Source organism: Larus michahellis, chromosome 10 (assembly GCF_964199755.1).
Source record: "Larus michahellis chromosome 10, bLarMic1.1, whole genome shotgun sequence".
NCBI lineage: Eukaryota > Metazoa > Chordata > Aves > Charadriiformes > Laridae > Larus > Larus michahellis.
This window is the reverse complement of record NC_133905.1, coordinates 3,895,813-3,910,112: the sequence shown is the minus strand read 5'-3', so window position 1 is coordinate 3,910,112 and position 14,300 is coordinate 3,895,813. Positions and strand designations below refer to the sequence as shown.

Here is a 14,300-nt window from a genome sequence, read left to right as displayed (position 1 = left end):
CTTTAAGCTTCTTGACAGCCAGGATAACAAACTGTGTCTGCGGAGCTCTGGGGATCCAGGGCAAAATTAAAACGGGTAATGAATAGAGCCATTTTTCAGGGGATCGCAGCTGCAGAGGCAAGTGGGGCCAGCGGGCAAAAAGCGCTGAAGAGGGACGTGGGGAAGGGGCCTGGGGTGGCACCGGGGCTGTCACCAGGGCGGCGTGTGTTCCTCCTCTCCCGGCTCTGCCGGAAAAGGAAGGCACTTTGCTGGCTGCCAGTGAGGCTTTTACCCTGCGCCTGCTGCTACGGGCACCCTCCGGATCAGCGGGGTCTGCAAAGCATCGTTGGCCAACAGCCCCTTCCTCCCCCCCCGCCATGCCTGTGTTCCTCAAAATGGGGAATTTTCTGTTAGAGGCCTCAGTAGGCACGCTGCGCCACCATCGGTTACAGCAAGACGCTCCCCCTCAGCCAGGGCTGGGAAGGAAGAGGTCTGCAGGCAAAGCGGGTCACCTCGAAGGGGATCGGGAGACTAGGGGGCTGGGAGCATCCTTGCTTCCCCAGGCTGTCCCGTTGGCAGCAGCGTGCCCTTTGATTTGGGAAGAGGCTGAGTGGGATGGGCGCTGGGAGCGGTGTTTGTGGGAGATGCTCTAGGGGACCCTGCCAGGTCTGTAAGGAGAGGAGCGGGCGTTAGTGCCAGCACACGGGACCCAGGGGAAGACACCTGGTGTGACGGGAGAGGATGGACACCCAGGAGGACAGCTCGCCCTGCTCTTATCCAAGCTGATCCCCAGCTCCCAAAAGACTTGCCTGCCCTGGTGACTGTATCCGCCAGCCGACGAGCCACACACGCACCGGTCCTTCCCGGTGGGCAGGGAGGTCCTGCAGACATCCCCCCCCGGCCGCACCTGCACCGGCTGAGCTCCTTCCCGGCTCCTCCATCCCTCAGCCCCGTGACTCACGACGGTGCTTAATTAGCAGGAAGCCTGATGCAGACACCTGTCAACTCCTCCGAGACAACCAGCATTTCACGTTAGCTGCCCCGGGGCTGTTCGGCAGGAACAGCTCGCTCTCCGTATTGATATTCCTTCATCTCAGCCTATTTTCCAAGCCGTCAAGCTGCCATCTCAACCCTCCCAGGGCCGGCAGCGCCGGGGAGAGCAGCCTCGTGTCCATCAGCTCCTGGACTCTGCTCCCACCTTTGCAGCAGCTCAGGAGCACTGGAACCGCTTTGTGCTTCCCCCCAGCAGCCCGAGGGCTCCCCACCAAGGAAATCAGGCAGCCCTTGATGAGCCAAACCCTGCCGTCCCTGCATATCATCCACTTCAAGTCAGGGCAACTTTGAAGGGAGGAAAGAAAGTCACTTTCCGACTCCTCAGCTTCACAGAGAGTCTCCGAGACACGGACCTCTGCCACCCTGCCGGCACCGTGGATGCAGCATCATCGCCCCGGCCGTGGCGTGGGGATGCCCACCCCACCACGAGACACAGCCATAGCCGGTAGAGACTGGGCAGCTGCTTTGATTCATTGCAGCAGGCAGAAGGGTGGGGTGCCATCACCAGCGTGCTTAGTGCCAGTGGCATCTGGTGACGCAGTGGTGTGCCATGGCTGCTGCGCTGGGTCCTGCAGAAGGTTACCTGGGGTGGGCTGAGGTTCACGGCCGGTCTTGCAGAGGCAGGAAAAGGTAGGACAGGTTGACCTGACGGTTCTAAATGAGGTATAAAGAGACACCCTGTTAATTGCAAAAGATGTTAACTCTGAAACCTAATGGTTGAGGGCTGAATAGAACCCTGAGGTCAGGGCTCACCACCTTGGCTGTTCTGTCACCAGCTGGAACCAGGCAGCGCGTCCCTCCTGGGGTAATGCCATGCCCTTCGGAGCCACCCTCCATCCCCCCTCTGCCATATCCCACCACACTGTTGCTTACTCCCACCTGCCCCATGCCCTCCCTCACCAGGCCCAGCTGAGGACCCCTTTCACGGAGCAGATTTGCCTCCTCCCTCTCCATCAGGATGACATCTGTCATCACCTGCTTCCCAAAGGCTCTCTGGTCCTCCACCAGTGCCAGGATGAGAGATGCTGTTCTTAGCACGCCTAGGGACAAGGCGGGGTTGCAGTGGTCTAAGAGCATCCCCCCTCCATTTCATCCCCCCTCCATTTCATGCATGGGGAGAAGACAGAAAATGACACAATTAAGGCCCAATGATGCATCAGCCAGACTAAACCCCAGGCCATAATTGCCCCTTACTTCTGGGTGCCAGGCTCCATCCCCAGGCTGGCCGCTTCCCCAAGATTCAAGTCAGTGGAAACATCAACACCAAATCCTGGGGCGACTCAGAAATTCATCTCCGTCACATGGAACAAGTGGGTGGCCATCAGACGCCAAGGAGTCCCTTCCCTTTCTCCAGTGCCCATGTAAAATTAAAATGGACAAGGAAGAAGCTGCTGTAAATAATGCATTTGTGGTGCACTACACGGCTTCGGGAGCACATATTCATTGTCTAGTCTTATTTAAAGACACCCAGCCCCGCCTGCGTCATTAAAAATGCATCCTGGTTTCAGCTTCATCCCATATACACTCACCACTGTGAAGCAGGTGGCTCGGTGGCTGTTTTCATGCCTTCCCACTCTCAGCTGGTCCCGGGCAGCCCCATGCTGGTACGAGCGAGGCCTCCAGGTCACATGAAAAATTCACGCGTTGGGCATCAGGCATTTTCCATCCCTCTGCTCCCTGCTCCTCCCTCGCACCTGGGCCTGAGGACCCGCTCTCTGCCGCTGCCTCCCGGACCCCAGCAGCATCCTTCGAGATAATAAAGGATGCTGACGAGAACTGCTAAGCCCCAGGCTGGCCACAGCATCAATCCCACCACTTTCCCATCCTTCTGCCTTCTCCCCACTCCCTCTGGCCAGTCTTAATTCCACCCTGCATCCCGCATCCCCCACCCACCCACAGCCGGGGTCCACCAGCTCTTGGCTGGGTGTTAACGGCTGGTGGGAGCCGAGCCTGCAGGGAGGCCCATTCCCTACAGCATCCTCCTGCTTCGCTGGAGACGGCAGCAAGGAGTCAGGCCGCTTTGGACCCGCAGGCTGCGGCGTCCTGTTTGCTCTTCATTTTCATTCCAGGGATGCGGCACCCAAGGCCGGCATCTTGCACGGCTCCCAGCAGGCACTGGAGGGGATTTAATCTGCCCTGTGGTGCTCTGGGAATGGTGGCTGGGGATGAGGAGGTGGAGGAGAGGCTGGACCCGAGACTGGAGCTGGGTAGAGGAGGGCCAGGTTGCCCGATGCCTGGCTGAAATTCACCACGTGCCATTCAATAACCAGGCGGCCACAAACCCAAACACCTCTTTAATGGGGCAGCGCTTCAATTAACACAGCTGAAGCAACAGCAGCTCATTAATGATGAAGATCCACCGCTTGCAGGCTGAGCCGAGGCAGGGTGGTAGGAGCAGGGCTGCGTGCGGGGTGGTGAGGAGAGCAGCCACGAGGAGCTCCGTGCCAAGGGCATCTCCTAAGGGGTTGGTGTGGCACATACAATGCCCAGAACAACCTGCGTGGCAATTTGCTGCAGAAGCAGAGCAGCCTCAAGCCACTCCAGAAACTCCCAAAATGCCTGCCCTGGGCACTGCTAGCATGGGATTCATCATAGGTGGGGTCTCATGATGTCCACCAGCCAGCCCTGGCACAGCAGGGGCTCTGCAGGGAGAGGGGAGGAAACCCAGGGGGTTTCCAGCCCCAACCAGTGCTCCCACCCCTCAGCCAGGCCACAACTAACGTATCTGCACCCACCCCTGCAAGGACAGATGGGTCCCTGGGGCGCTCCATGCCGACCCCATCCCTAGGCAGAGCCATCACACCACGCTCAACCCATCTCTGCTCCTCCCTCTTGGAGGGAGCTCAGGGCTGACCACAAGTGCACGCGAGACCACAGCAAACCTGGGTCAGAGCAGTTATTCACAGCCTATAAAATCTGTCCCTGCTTGCTGCTCACCACCCCCTCCTCTCTGGGAAGCGCTGAGCCGCCGGCCAGAGGCAAACCGCGGGGTGGGATAACCCGGCAGCATCGCTCGGACACACGGACACCAACACACAGTCCGTGCCTGCCCGAATCCCCCGCATCCCCCTGCGGAGGAGCTCCTCCAGAGACACTGCAAGAAAACCTGGGAGATAACACATGCCTGCGACATTAGCAATTAAGGAACATTAATTATAATAATAATAATTATCACAAAATAGCATTTTTATGGCACAATATTATGCTGAAGGATTTACAACATACTGAATCATGAAGTTCGTAATTAACGTTATTTTAGTTTCTAATTCTGTTTTAATTCTATTCCAATAAAAGATATGATAAATATACGTTAAAAAAACCCAGAGAAACCATTACTTAAGACAATTTCCCTATACAGGCATGTTATATTGCAGCACAGAGATCCCTTGAGGAGCATCACAAACCTCAGCGAGGAAGAAATGTCCGGTCCCATGAAATACTGAGCTCCCACAAGCCTCACCCCAGGGCAGCAGGGCATTTGCAGCCTGCGATACATCCACGGCCCCTTGGCTTCAGCTTCCTGGCCGCGAGCCCTCCCGAGACGGTTCTGTATGTCACCGTGTTTCTTCTGCTGGGAGGAACAGGAGGAACTGGAGAGCCTGGTACCCACGAGGCAGCTCCCCAGGAGGAGCTGAGCTGGGTTTACTCCTCATGCCGCTGCTGGAGGAGCCCTGGCATCACCGCGACGTGTGTAACGTCCTCCCTGGATGGAGTTGGGATGCGTCACTCCTGCTCTGACTTCAGTCCATGCACCTGTAACAGTGGGTAGGAGAGAAAGAGAGCAAAGAAAAGAGCCAAACCCCAGTCTTCCCAGCCTCGAGCTACTTGGAAACTTCCTTTTTTTTCCCCCCTGCACAACTTTTTTCCATGAGAAAATGCTGATTCACTTAAAAAAAAATCCAAACAACCTCCAATTGGTGTGATCAAAGTTCACCACCACAGTAAGAAAAGAAAAAAAAAAAAAAAAAAGAACATGGAGAAAGGTCTATGTCTTGGAAGAGATACTGCCATTGCAAAAGGATGTTTCAGTTCCATTTTGTGAATAAACTCCATAATATTAACAAAGCCGAAACCAGAAGACAAAGTTTGCCCCTTACCGCAGCAGCCCGCTCTGACCGCCCCTTATCTTACTGCACAGGAATTTCGAGTGTCGAGTGCATCACCCCGCCGTGGAGCAAGACACGGTTTGAAATCTCAGGTTCTCCCCGAAAACCAACAAGTCCAGCCTCTGCTTTGCCGGTCCTGCACCGTAACCGGGCTGGACCCACACGGCAGCCGGGCTCACGTCAGCTCAGCCATCCCCACCTTGATGCCCCACTGTGTTGGGAGACGTGGGGCCACCTTCAGCGGGTCTGAGCCCCCCTTGCCTGGGAGCTGCGCCCCACTCTCACTGCCGACACCAAACGGCACAAGAGGAGGGGAGGGAAGAGGAGGAGCTGATGGGTTTGAGAAGTCATTTGCTCCAGACCCCCCAGGATCAGCCCCGTGGCCTGGGCAGACACCACAGAGTGCGAGCGGCTGAAGATCCATCACATCCATCCCTCAAGAGTCAGCACGGACCCAGCTGGCACGCTGCTGTCCCGCGGCGGCAATAGTCATTTGATTTCACCCCACCTGGAGTACTGCACCCAGCTCTGGAGCCCTCAGCACAAGAAGGATGTGGACCTGACGGATCGGGTCCAGCAGAGGGCCACGAAGATGATCTGAGGGCTGGTGCACCTCTGCTGTGAGGACAGGCTGAGAGAGCTGGGCGTGTTCAGCCTGGGGAAAAGAAGGCTCCGGGGAGACCTTATAGTGGCCTTCCAGTACTTAAAGGGGCTCCAGGAAAGCTGGGGGGGGACATTTTACAAGGGCATGCAGTGGTAGGATGATGGGTAATGGCTTCAAACTGGGAGAGGGGAGACTTAGATTAGATATTAGAAAGAAATTCTTCCCTGTGAGGGTGAGCCCCTGGCCCAGGTTGCCCAGAGAAGCTGTGGCTGCCCCATCCCTGGAGGGGTTCAAGGCCAGGTTGGACGGGGCTTGGAGCAGCCTGGGCTGGTGGGAGGTGTCCCTGCCCAGGGCAGGGGGTGGAACGAGATGATCTTTAGGGTCCCTTCCAACCCGAACCATCCTATGATTCAAAAGCCAGAGGATGTGCTACATCCCCATGCCCACAGCACGGCCCCCACTCGCTGCCTTTAAGGACCCCTCGGTCCGCCTGACCCTGTGGTCTAACGCCAGAGCAACTCATCACGCCGACGGAGCAGCCGCAGGGAATTAATTTCTCCATAATTAATTTGGGTGCCGCTGTGTGTCTGCTGCCCACCGAGGCCTCCCGAGCACCGATTGCCCACCTCGCTGCGGACACCGGGAACGTTGTGAGTGGGGCTGGGGGACGGCAGGTCCTGGCTCCCTGCCAGCCCGCAGCCGGTGGCTGGTTCGGGGGGGCAGCCGGGGCAGCCTCCATTCCCAGAAAAGCAGCGGGCGATCCTGGCACCCACGTTCCCAGACAGAGAGGGACCCAGCCTGGGCCGGGAGGGAGATGGGAGTCCCCCAAAAGCAGAGCGGGGGCGGTGGGAGGTGCATTTGAGGGAAGGGTGGGGGCTTTAACTAAAAGAGGCACGGCTATTACTAGCAAGGCCTTTAATTGATTCTGGGAGAGTGATTACTAAATTATATCCTGACGCGTACACCGCAATCAATAAATGCATTAAAGCCCAAGGAGGCTGCAAGCCCCTCGGTTGTGCTGCTCCACGCCATGCCCGCGGCCCCCGCTCTGCCCCGTGTCCCGCCGGGGCTGCAGAGGAATCCCACGGGAGCAGCTGGGGACGTGCCCACGTGTAGGATCCCCCCACCCCGGGCAGGTTGACCACCCCTGGGAAGGACACAGGCACCCCGAAATACCAACTTCTTCAAGACTCGGTGCCACGGTTTGGTGGCAGAGACAGAAATAAGTGGGGGCACCGTGTCCAGCTCTGGAGCCCTCAGCACAAGAAGGACATGGACCTGTTGGAGCGGGGCCAGTGGAGGGCCACGAAGATGATCCGAGGGCTGGAGCCCCTCTGCTGTGAGGACAGGCTGAGAGGGCTGGGGGTGTTCAGCCTGGAGAAGAGAAGGCTCCGGAGAGACCTTAGAGCCTCTTCCAGTCCCTGAAGGGGCTCCAGGAGAGATGGAGAGGGGCTGTTTGCCAGGGCACGTAGTGACAGGATGAGGGGCAATGGTTTAAACTAGAGCAGGGCGGGTTTAGAACAGACATCAGGGAGAAGTTCTCCACGCTGAGGGTGGTGAGACGCTGGCCTAGGTTGCCCAGAGAGGTGGTGGAGGCCCCATCCCTGGAGACATTCCAGGCCAGGCTGGATGAGGCTCTGAGCAACCTGATCTAGTTGAAGATGTCCCTGCTCACTGCGGGGGGTGGGACTGGATGGCCTGTAGAGCCCCCTTCCCACCCAACGCATTCTAGGATTCTATAAGTCTCCCTCCGGTGCTTCCACTGCAGCCTTGAGCTCCTCCTCTTACCCTGCTCCCCATCTCCCGGCTACTTCCAACAAACTTCTTTCATCTGGAAAACCAAGAGCGAGGCGGAGCGGTCCTTTCCATAAGGACATGCCAAGAAATCCTGAAAAGCTCGGCTGCCCGCCTCTTTTAGGAGGACAGGTTTCGGAAGGGGTTTAGCATCCTTGGGAAAGGGTTTCGTGCTTTGAAGCATCAGCCTGGAGGTTCCCGCTCTCCGTGCAGCCTCCCCTGGCACATCCCCGCTGCCCGAAGGGAGAGCTGGGAGCTGGAAAAACAAAAGCAAACACAAACACTTCAGCATATTTATAAAAAAAAAAAAAGTTTACAAAATGATGAGTGAAAGACAGCTAATGATGCATCGTATGGTTAGTGCCAGGGAAAACGCTCTAAATTAAAGTCCTCAAATATGAAAAGAATCAACATTTAATAAGACAGTTAATGTATGTTATTTAAATGTCACTTCATTATTAAAAGTGTATATTTTTTGAAGTTTAATAACCATGTAATTGAGGCATCTTTTCTATAGTTAAACCTTGGCAAATATGTTTTTCATAATTAGCTGGTATTTATTTAACATGCAATAACCATCCCATTAAATTTAATGACTTCAATTAATAGGTACAGAGGGGCCTTTTTTAATGTCAATATGTATTCTTAAAGACGGTTCCCGAGGCGGTGCGGTGAGGAAGCTGGGCTACCTGGGGGTGACTGGGGAGGGCAGGAGCCCGAGCCGAGCCCCGGGGCTTTGCCGTCACCCCCGGGGAGGGGGTGCTGCGTGCCCTGGCCAGGCCTTGGGGTGCGCAAGGAGGGGGATGTCACCGGAGACCCCACAGGGACCCCAGCCCATCCATGCCCGGCACCTCCTCACCCCGCCAGCCCCTTCCCCGGGTACAAGGAGCGAGGCTGAAGGGCAAACTGTGCCGGGGCGGTGAAGCAGGAGAGGTTCGGCCTGATGCAGCTGCGACTGAGCCTTATAGCCCAAATCGTGGAATCGTTTCGGTTGGAAGGGACCTTTAAGGTCATCGAGTCCAACCATCAACATAACGCTGCCAAAACCACCGCTAAACCATGTCCCTCAGCACCACGTGGGCCCGTCTTTTAAATACCTCCAGGGACGGCGATTCCACCACTTCCCAGGGCAGCCCGTTCCAGTGCTTGATAACCCAAATCAGCGAACAGCCCAGGATACATTAACTCCTGCAACAAGCCATCCAGTACAGGCTTATTAACCGCCTTGTAATAAAGCCCAGCCCGACGCTGTGCAGGCTGCAACTCTGGCTCCGGGCTATAAAACCCCACACCGTTAGGGAGCAATCCTCATCACGCAGGTACGCACCACCTCCATTGCCCCGGCATCTCCCCTCCCGGGCAGGGGCTTTGCCTCCCTGATCCCTGCACTTCCAGGGGCTCCCTCCTTCCCCTCCAGCCCTGGCAGGACCCCCCAGACGCCTCTCCCCCACCCTTTGGGCCCCTGCTCTCCCCATGGACCTCACCCACATGCCGGGGGACTTGGATTTGTCCGAAGGCAGATACGCCCGAGGAGCCGAGCAGGGAAGAGCGCAAGTTTCCCCAGGTAGCAAACTGGGAAGCAGGCTCGGGAACACGGAGCAAACCCCTCGGAAAGCAATTACTGCTCAGGAGAAGCGGAGCGCTAGAAACGCATCGCCTTTCTGCTCCGGCAAAGGTGCCGGAGTGCGGAGCCGTGGCAGCCGGCCCCGGGGCAGGCTGCAAGCAAGGCGCTGCCCCGGGGACGCCCAAACGCCGATGGCCAAGGCCAGCAGCCTGCATGCCCCCCGGCCTGCCCTGGCTACAGCCGGGGTGACCCCAGTGCTCCCCAGTGCCCCCACAGCCACCCACCCTTCCCTGAGGCCATCTCACCCGGGGACGTGACGCTGGCTGCGGGCACCGGGTCAGGTCACGTCCTCCTGACTTAAAAACCGGTGAGATGACGCTGGTTGTGCTCACTGCAGCCAGGGGACCCTGGGGAGGTGGTTGCTCCATTTTTCCAGTTGTCTTGAGCCAGGACACAGCTCAGGAGACACCATATCCTCAAAGGCAAAGGATTATAGGTTGGGTTTATAGCTCTGGCCAGGCTGGTTCACCCTAGGGCAGAAAACCAGCTCTAGCAGAGCCCACACCCCCAAAAATACCCCAGCACGTGGCCCTGGGGCTTTCCTTCCACCCCTGACTTCTCCCTGCCCCTTCCAGCCCTTCCCATGGCAGCACTGCAGGGGCTGCGGGGCATCCCACCACCTCGGTGTCCCTGGCACCTCCTTCCCCAGCTAAAACCCTCCGAGACCACTCGCAGGGGATGGCCGAAACGCACCGAGGACGGAGCAGATTGGGGAAGCATATGTCTCCATGCATTTCCCCAGGCACGGAGCGAGGTGCCAGCAGTGCCACTGGCCTCCACCGGGCAAGACACCGGCTGCCTGTGCTCGCCCACCCCATGTGCAGCAAGGGAGCAAGGCTCAGCAGCAATCGGTGAATGCCATTTAATTGCGGTATGAGTAATTAAGGGACCCCATCGGTTGCTCCAAGGCTGCCAAGAGCCATCTGCTCCCCTTGCCCGGGGGTGGCGAGAGGGGCACAGTGATTTCTGGGGCTGGGGTCTGGTGGGAGGACGCCCACCCCGCAGCCCCCCTACCTGCGGCTCGGTTTGGGTAGCGTGGTCAGGATGGGGAGCAGAGCCGATGGGGTTTAGTGCCTCAAATAGGTGCCAGGTGCCTGGTGGCGAAGCTGCCAACCGGCGAACAGCCGCCCGCACCGACGTGGCCATAAATTACCCGCGGAGCCACCGGGGACCCGCGCCAGAGGGGAGGCAGTAATGTTGCGCGGCCCCGTGCAGGAGCCCGGCGCAGGTGATTAATCCTCGTTAGCAGCCTGACAGGGAGAGGGGCTTGCCGGGTGTGTGGCACAGGGTGGCTGCTCCTGCAGCGGGGCTCGCTCCTCCGGCACCGCTGCCCGCTCCCGCTTGTACCCCTCCTTCCCCAGTGTCCTCTTTTCTCTGCAACTCCCCCCTTCGCCCGTCCTCCCCCCTGCCCTCTCTCACCCTTGTTTCCTCCTGCCTCTCTCCATCCTTTCTTCCCACCTCTCCCTCCAGTGTCCCCCACGGAAGATGCTCCCGCAGCGCTGCTCCCATCCCCAAAGCAAGGGTGAGCCCGGTCCCTGCCCACCGTACTCGACAGCCCTTGCAAGGAGGCAGCCGCTGAGATTTGGGCATCCCGTGCCACAGTCTCAGCCACTGACCTCCCGGCTTTCCAGGGAAGAAGATGAAACCAAGACGTGTCAAAACCACAAGGCCACCTCTCGAGCCCAGACCCGTCCTGCTGCGCCCCAGCCCGGGGGGGACACGAGGCTCGCTGGGCCGGGGCAGAGCGCAGCGCGGGCAGGGCAGCCCAGCAACGCTGCGCAGGGATGTGTCATCCCCAGCGTGACATCCCCGAAGCGAGCAAATGCCGCTTCTCGCACAGCAGATGGCAAATCCCGCAGCGGGGAGGGGAAGCAGGGTGCCCACCAGCACCCCCAGCTATCGCCTTAACTCAGCACCTCCCTTTTCAGGGCTGGGAGCCAGCGCCGGGCTCCCAGGCTCTCCCTTCCACCACCCTCCTCATCCCGGCTCCAGACGTCCCCAAGGACACCCCCCCAGGGCCAGGGACCAACCTCTGCCTCCTGCCCGCAGCCCTCTGCACCCTGGTCCATCAGCCACCGCTCCAGGAGGAAGCATCGAGCTGAAGCAAAAAAGGACCTTGGTTTGAAAGAAAATAATAATTCTAGAATAAATAAATAAATAACAAGCCCAAGCACGAGTCTGCTTTTAAATTCAAATGTGCAATATGGCCCAGAGCCTCGGAGCCAGAAGGAAACTACAGATTTGGGCAAAGAAACAGGGAATGTTTCACTCCAGCTCAGTCCAAGCCGTCATGATTTACACCGCAGCGAGGGAGGTGGGGGGAGCGCTGCTCCCCGGGGGTGCTCTGCAGCTCCGGCAGCCGTGTCCCCCCTCCCGCCGCCCCGAGCTGCTATCCCTAGACATAAAAACTTTCTCCGGGCTCTCACATCCCGCATCAGCTCCCCATCATGTCCCACCAGCTCCGCTCCTGCTTAACCCTCCAGCGCCCACGGGCACAGCATGCTCCTGCCCCACCAGCACCCTCCAGCCCGAGAGGGGCACAGGGCCACCCGTCACGGCCCCCCAGCAGCAGCGTAACTCCCAGACCCCACTCAGGGGCTGTTTGGGATCAGAGAAACGCCGCAGCGGCTGCCATCTAGCTCAGGCTGGGTGTTTGCGTGGGGCAGCAACGCCCCAACTGCGGCCCTGTCCCACGGGGAGGCTCCTGCCGCTGCCGGGGGGTCACGGCTCCCACCCTGTCCCAGGGCGAGGGACGTTCTCCTGAGCCCCGGGACACCACCAGCCAGTGCAGTGCTCAGTTCCTGCCCCCCCCGGGCCTCTCGGTTAATGCACCCGCCCCAGGAGCCCGGGGCCATAACCCGGATTCATGTCCTCTGCGGGCCACACGTGACACGAGTTTGGACAGGCCTCAGCCCAAGTCCTGCAGTTGGGCACAGCCGGGCTCTTACCTCTCCGATACCGGGGTCGTCCGGGATGCTCACGCTGATGCGCCCCGACTTTCCACAAGGGCAGAGCTCGGCCAAGGGCAGCCTGGGGACACGGCCCGTCCCCCTGCGCCAGCCCCGGGTCCCCGTCCCCCAGCAGCCCCGGGGCTTCCCCCGGCCCGGAGCCCAGCGGGAGCCGGGAAGCAGCTCCGGCAGAAGCGCGGACCGACAGTGCCATCTTGTGCTGTCTGCCAGAAGGGATGCCCGGCCCCGCCGGCCCACGGAGGGCCCCCAGCCCCACGGGTGTGGGTCCCGCACGACGGGGGGCCCCGGTGGGCGCTCCCCATCCCTCGGCGGCAGAGGGGGTCCGGCGCAGGGGGCTGCGTGCCGGGGGAAGTGATGGGGGAGGCGACGGCGAGCCTGGAGCTGGGGGGGGGAACCGGAATAAACCCCCACTCCTGTTTTTCCCCCGCCAGCGGGTGCGTTAACCCCACTACCCCGGCGCCCCCGCACCAGGGTGCGAGGACAAGGTGGGACCGGGCACAGGGTGATGGCTGTGCCCATGGCCACATCCTGAACGCACGAGCTGCAGGACCCTGCGCCCAAAATCCAGGCACCCCGAGGCACGTGCATCGCCCAGACAGACACGGGACACACGGCTTCGCACAGGGACATCCCGAGAAGAAACCCCTTGGCCCTGCACAGGGAAGTTCGGGGCTGCTGCTCTCAATCCCGCTGTCATGGTGGCTGCTGGTGGGGCTGGGGAGAGGAGCCCACCCCAAAACCAGCAGGTACCCTCTGACACAGCCCAGCTCCCCCTAAAAACATAGGGGCAACACGGCACAGCATCACCTCAGCACAAAAAGAGCAAAGTGGGGGTACAGGGCTGGCTCCCAGGGGGTGTGAAGGCACACGGAAGGTGTCAGGGACAGCTTGTCACCGTGTCACCCCGTCCCCAGGCACAGCTGCTGGGGCCTGACGGAGCGATCCGGGGATGGAGGGGCTGCAAAGGCCGCAGGCAGCGCAGTGACATCCTCCCCCCACATCCCCGTGGCACACGGGCATCCTCCACCATGAGCGTGGAGAGCGAGGGATGGGGGGGGAACCGACCGTGGGGTGGGGGGGGGGGAAAAAAAAATCTGCTTCACAAATTACCGTTAGTACCAAATGTCCCTTCTTATCAAGACTGGACGGGTATTCAATTTTCTCTTCAAACGCCTGCCTTCTGAAATGGTAATAGAATTTCAAATATAGGGGAAAAGGGAGGGGAAAAACTGAATATGCAAGGATTAACAATGAGAGAGAGAGACAAAGGAAGAAATTATACCAAAAAAATATAGTCGGAGCCTTTGCAGGAATTAATTAAATACAAATATAAAGAGAAAATTAACAGTCTCATGCTTAGGAGGGGGGAGAAAAGGGATATTTTCTGAGTTTAATTAACCTTTTTTTGCCAAGAACAATGAAGAGGAAGGGGGAAGGGAGGGAGAGGAGAGCAAAGACTCCTAATTGTTTTGCCTGGCAGGAGATAATTACGGGAGCTGGCCGGGTCAGGGTCTGCCCACGCGGGTTTGGGGTGCGTGGGTCCGGCTCGCGCACGTGCCGGGGTTGTGTGCACGTAACAACTCATTTGTTGCTCCTAATTGGAAGGTGAATCGAAGGAGCAAAGGCAGAGCCGGGAAGAGCCCCGGTCCCCTGGATGGCAGGGGGCTGGAGGTGGGTGAGGAGGGGACGTCCCCTCCTGGCAAAGCCATGGGGAAGGGGAGAACGTTGGGCATCGGTGGGAAGTGGCTGGTGGCCACGGCGGCCGGCAGGACTGTGAGATGACCTCCGTCCCCGTGCTCCCTAATGTCTTGTTTGGAGATTTGGTATCTGTGGTGCTCGGAGGCACCAGTCACAGGGCAACAGCTCGGGGGTAGGATGGGGGTTTGGAGCTGCTGGATGACAAATTAATGTCACCGCTGTCCCCTCCTAGGGAAATCAGGGGAGCCAGGCAGCGACAGCAGGACAAAAAGCACAGGACAAGGAAAAGGAAGGTGATGCTGATAGTAACAGGAGCACTTGCGTGCCGAGTCCTTGCTGCACGCCTGCTCCTTGCCCTGGCACCTCTCTGCTTTGCTGCTGCCCGCACAGGAGCTTTTTGGCCACCGCGCGGACTCCAGAAGAGGGGAAGGGACAAAGCCAGGCCTGGAGAGCAGGAGCGCTGTGGCTGTGGC

General features: G+C 59.0%; 1 long non-coding RNA gene across 1 annotated transcript; it reads right to left on the bottom strand.

Annotated features, from left to right (window-relative positions):
• Positions 1-6,644: 6,644 nt before the first annotated feature.
• Positions 6,645-12,260, bottom strand: LOC141749355 (uncharacterized). Its single transcript, XR_012589338.1, has 5 exons — positions 12,109-12,260; positions 11,191-11,258; positions 9,406-9,575; positions 8,634-8,724; positions 6,645-7,792 (listed from the first exon to the last, which is right to left on the bottom strand). It is a non-coding gene; the product is annotated as an uncharacterized LOC141749355 (long non-coding RNA).
• Between the last annotated feature and the right edge of the window lie 2,040 nt (positions 12,261-14,300).